Source organism: Triticum dicoccoides, chromosome 2B (genome assembly GCF_002162155.2).
Source record: "Triticum dicoccoides isolate Atlit2015 ecotype Zavitan chromosome 2B, WEW_v2.0, whole genome shotgun sequence".
Lineage (NCBI taxonomy): Eukaryota > Viridiplantae > Streptophyta > Magnoliopsida > Poales > Poaceae > Triticum > Triticum dicoccoides.
This window is the reverse complement of record NC_041383.1, coordinates 208,277,589-208,283,589: the sequence shown is the minus strand read 5'-3', so window position 1 is coordinate 208,283,589 and position 6,001 is coordinate 208,277,589.

Below are 6,001 nucleotides of genomic sequence, written 5' to 3'. Positions count from 1 at the left end.
GAAAATCCCCATTGGTCCGGCTGTTAACGGGTTATCGGATCCAAAACAGGACCCGATAGCTTAACGGCGTTCCGTTACGATGGATGCCATGTGTCGGTCACCCTTGACGAAAGCACTTCTATGACGTGCGATTTATCATCATGGAAGTGGACACTTCCGTGATGATAATTTTGGTAATGTCATGGAACACTTCTACGACAACACAGGTATGACTATCTTGATTCTATCATAAAATCGTCATGGATGTACATGCATGACAGAAAACGTGACCTACTATGACAAACACGTATCATCACAGAAGTGTATTTTTTTGTAATGTAGCTCGTTCCATTGTTCCGAAGAACGGAGTTTTAGTCATCTTGCTCATAAGGCACGGTTCGCAAGCATCAAATGATTCATAATCAAGTGATTCCAAAAGTCCATCTTTATGGAGTTTCTTCATGCGTTTTACACCGATATGACCCAAACGGCAGTGCCGCAAATAAGTTGCACTATCATTATCAACTTTGCATCTTTTGGCATCAATATTATGAATATGTGTATCACTACGATCGAGATCCAACAAACTATTTTCATTGGGTGTATGACCATCAAAGGTTTTATTCATGTAAATAGAACAACAATTATTCTCTGATTTTAAATGAATACCCGTATTGCAATAAACATGATCAAATCATATTCATGCTCAACGCAAACACCAAATAACATTTATTTAGGTTCAACACTAATCCCAAAAGTATAGGGAGTGTGCGATGATGATCATATCAATCTTGGAACCACTTCCAACACACATCGTCACTTCACCCTCAACTAGTTTCTGTTTATTCTGTAACTCCTGTTTCGAGTTACTAATCTTAGTAACCGAACAAGTATCAAATACTCAGGGGCTACTATAAACACTAGTAAGGTACACATCAATAACATGTATATCAAATATACCCTTGTTCACTATTCCATCCTTCTTATCCACCAAATATTCAGGGCATTTCCGCTTCCAGTGACCATTTCCTTTGCAATAGAAGCACTTAGTTTCAGGCTTTGGTCCAGCTTTGGGCTTCTTCACGAGAGTGACAACTTGCTTGCCATTCTACTTGAAGTTCCCTTTCTTTTCCTTTGCCCTTTTCTTGAAACTAGTGATCTTGTTTAATCATCAACACTTGATGCTTTTTATTGATTTCTACCTTCGTTGATTTCAGCATCATGAAGAGCTCAGGAATCGTTTTCATCATCCCTTGCATACTATAGTTCATCACAAAGTTCCAGTAACTTGATGATGGTGACTAGAGAACTCTGTCAATCACTATCTTATCTGGAAGATTAACTCCCACTTGATTCAAGCGATTGTAGTACTCAGACAATCTAAGCACTTGCTCACTAGTTAAGCAATTCTCCTCCATCTTTTAGGCGAAGTATTTGTCAGAGGTCTCATACCTCTTGACACGGGCATGAGTCTGAAATACCAATTTCAACTCTTGAAACATCTCATATGTTCTGTGACGTTTCAAAAACGTTTTTGTAGTCCCGGTTCTAACCATAAAGCATGGTGCACAAAACTATCAAGTAGTCATCATATTGAGCTAGCCAAACATTCATAACGTCTGCATCTGCTCCTGCAATGGGTCTGTCACCTAGCGGTGCATAAAGGACATAGTTCTTCTGTGCAGCAATGAGGATAAACCTCAGATCACGGACCAAGTCCACATCATTGCTACTAACATCTTTCAACATAGTTTTTCTCTAGGAACATATAAAAACATAGGGAAGCTATAACGCGAGCTGTTGATCTACAACATAATTTGCAAAATACTATCAAGACTAAGTTCATAAATTAAAGTTCAATTAATCATATTACTTAAGAACTCCCATTTAGATAGACATCCCTCTAATCATCTAAGTGATCACGTGATCCAAATCAACTAAACCATGTCCGGTCATCACGTGAGATGGAGTAGTTTTCAATGGTGAACATCACTATGTTGATCATATCTACTATATGATTCACGCTTGACCTTTTGGTCTCAGTGTTCCGAGGCCATATCTGTATATGCTAGGCTCGTCAAGTTTAACCTGAGTATTCCGCGTGTGCAACTGTTTTGCACCCGTTGTATTTGAACGTAGAGCCTATCACACCCAATCATCACGTGGTGTCTCAGCACGAAGAACTTTCGCAACGGTGCATACTCAGGGAGAACACTTATACCTTGAAATTTAGTGAGAGATCATCTTATAATGCTACGTCAATCAAAACAGAATAAGATGCATAAAAGATAAACATCACATGCAATAAAAAAATATGTGGCATGATATGGCCATGATCATCTTGCGCCTTTGCTCTCCATCTCCAAAGTATTGTCATGATCTCTATTGTCACCGGCACGACACCATGATCTCCATCATCTTGATCTATATCAATGTGTCGTCACATGGTCGTCTCGCCAACTATTGCTCTTGCAACTATTGCTATCGCATAGCGATAAAGTAAAGCAATTATTTGGCGCTTCCATCTTATGCAATAAAGAGACAACCATAAGGCTTCTGCGAGTTGCCGATAACTTCAACAAAACATGATTATCTCATACAACAACTTAGATCTCATCACGTCTTGACCATATCTCATCACAACATGCCCTGCAAAAACAAGTTAGACATCCTCTACTTTGTTGTTGCAAGTTTTACGTGGCTGCTATAGGCTGAGCAAGAACCGTTCTTACCTATGCATCAAAACCACAATGATAGTTCGTCAAGTTAGTGCTATTTTAACCTTCTCAAGGACCGGGCGTAGCCACACTCGGTTCAACTAAAGTTGGAGAAACTGACACCCGCCAGCCACCTATGTGCAAAGCACGTTGGTAGAACCAGTCTCGCATAAGCGTACATAATGTCGGTCCGGGCCGCTTCATCCAACAATACCACCAAACCAAAGTATGACATGCTGGTAAGCAGTATGACTTGTATCGCCCACAACTCACTTGTGTTCTACTCGTGCATATAACATCTACGCATAAAACAAGGCCCGGATGCCACTGTTGGGGAACGCGGTAATTTCAAAAATTTCCTACGCACACGCAAGATCATGGTGATGCATAGCAATGAGCGGGGAGAGTGTGTCCACGTACCTTCGAAGACCGAAAGCGGAAGTGTTATGATAACGCGGTTGATGTAGTCGTACGTCTTCATGATCTGACCGATCCAAGTACCAAATGCACAGCACCTCTAAGTTCTGCACACATTCAGCTCAATGACGTCCCTCGAACTCTGATCCAGTCGATCTTTGAGGGAGAGTTCCGTCAGCACAACGGCATGGTGACGATGATGATGTTCTACCGATGCACGGCTTCGCCTAAGCACTGCTACGATATTATCGAGGTGGGATATGGTGGAGGGGGCACCGCACACGGCTAATAGATCAAGAGATCAATTGTTGTGTCTCTGGGGTGCCCCCCTGCCCCTGTATATAAAGGTTCAAGGGGGGAGGCGGCCAACCTAGGAGGAGGGCGCGCCAAGGGGGGAGTCCTACTCCCGCCGGGAGTAGGACTCCTCCTTCCCTTGTTGGAGTAGGAGAGAAGGAAAGACGGGGAGAGGAAGAAGGGAAAGGGGGCTGCACCCCTTGTCCAATTCGGACTAGAGGAGGGGCGCATGCCTCCTTCCTTTTGGCCTCTCTCCTCTATTCCCGTATGGCCCAATAAGGCCCATATACTCCCTGGCGAATTCCCGTAACTCTCCGGTACTCCAATAAATACCCGAATCACTTGGAACCTTTCTGAAGTCCGAATATAGTCGTCCAATATATCGATCTTTATGTCTTGACTGTTTCGAGACTCCTCGTCATGTCCCCGATCTCATCCGGGAGAACTACCTTCGGTACATCAAAACACATAAACTCATAATATAATCGTCATCAAACTTTAAGCGTGCGGACCCTACGGGTTCGAGAACTATGTAGACATGACCGAGACACGTCTCCGGTCAATAACCAATAGCGAAACCTGGATGCTCATATTGGCTCCCACATATTCTACGAAGATCTTTATCGGTCAAACCGCATAACAACATACGTTTGTTCCCTTTGTCATCGGTATGTTACTTGCCCGAGATTCGATCGTTGGTATCTCAATACCTAGTTCAATCTCGTTACCAGCAAGTCTCTTTACTCGTTATGTAATACATCATCTTGCAACTAACTCATTAGTCACATTGCTTGCAAGGCTTATAGTGATGTGCATTACCGAGAGGGCCCAGAGATACCTCTCCGACAATCGGAGTGACAAATCCTAATCTCGAAATATGTCAACTCAACAAGTACCTTCGGAGACACCTGTAGAGCACCTTTATAATCACCTAGTTACGTTGTGATGTTTGGTTGCACACAAAGTGTTCCTCCGGTAAACGGGAGTTACATAATCTCATAGTCATAGGAACATTTATAAGTCATGAAGAAAGCAATAGCAACATACTAAATGATCAAGTGCTAAGCTAACGGAATGGGTCAAGTCAATCACATCATTCTCCAATGATATGATCCCGTTAATCAAATGACAACTCATATCTATGGCTAGGAAACTTAACCATCTTTGATTCAACGAGCTAGTCAAGTAGAGGCATACTAGTGACATTATGTTTGTCTATGTATTCACACATGTACTAAGTTTCCGGTTAATAAAATTCTAGCATGAATAATAAACATTTATCATGAAATAAGGAAATAAATAATAACTTTATTATTGCCTTTAGGGCATATTTCCTTCATACGGCACCTCCGCGATCTGCACACGTTCATCTCGGTGACGTCCCATGAACTCACGATCCAGTAGAGCTTCGAGGGAGAGTTCCGTCAGCACGACGGTGTGACGACGGTGTTGATGAAGCTACCGACGCATGGCTTCGCCTAAGCACCGCTACGATATGAAAGAGGTGGATTATGGTGGAGGGGGCACCGCACACTGCTAAAGATCAATGATCAACTTGTGTGTCTTGGGGTGCCCCCTTGCCCCCGTATATAAAGGAGCTAGGGGGGAGGCGGCCGGCCAAGGAGGAGGGTGCGCCAAGGGGGGAGTCCTACTCCCACCGGGAGTAGGACTCCTTCTTTCCTAGTAAGAGTAGGAGAAGGGGGAAGGGAAGGAGAGAGGAGGAAGGAAAGGGGGGCGCCGCCCCCTCCCTCCTTGTCCAATTCGGACTAGAGGGGGAGGGGCCACGCGGCCTGCCCTGGTCACCCCTCCTCTTCTCCACCAAGGCCCAACATGCTAACGGAATGGGTCAAGTCAATCACATCGTTCTCTAATGATGCGATCTCGTTAATCAAATGACAACTCATGTCTATGGCTAGGAAACTTAACCATCTTTGATTCAACGAGCTAGTCAAGTAGAGGCATACTAGTGACATTGTATTTCTCTATATATTCACACATGTACTAAGTTTCCGGTTAATACAATTCTAGCATGAATAATAAACATTTATCATGATATAAGGAAATATAAATAACAACTTTATTATTGCCTCTAGGGCATATTTCCTTCAGGAAACGAGACGTCGCTGATTGGGGCAGCAGGTCGGTCCCGATTTCTTGTGCTTTGGGAGGCTGCACTGGCCGTGCGGGGCGACCGCCCCTTGGGCTAGGAGGCCAGGCTCCGGCCCCGCCCTTCTATAAAAAGGGGTGGGACGGTGTCGGTGTCAAAACCGGCGGATCTCGGGTAGGGGGTCCCGAACTATGCGTCTAAGGCTAATGGTAACAGGAGGCGGGGGACACGATGTTTACCCAGGTTTGGGCCCTCTCTATGGAGGTAATACCCTACTTCCTGCTTGATTGATCTTGATGGTATGAGTATTACAAGAGTTGATCTACCACGAGATCGAGGAGGCTAACCCTAAAAGCTAGCCTATGATTATGATTGTTCTTGGTCCTACGGACTAAACCCTCCAGTTTATATAGACACCGGATGGGGTTAGGGTTACATCAGGTCAGTTACAGAGAAGAGAATCTACATATCCGAATCGCCAAGCTTG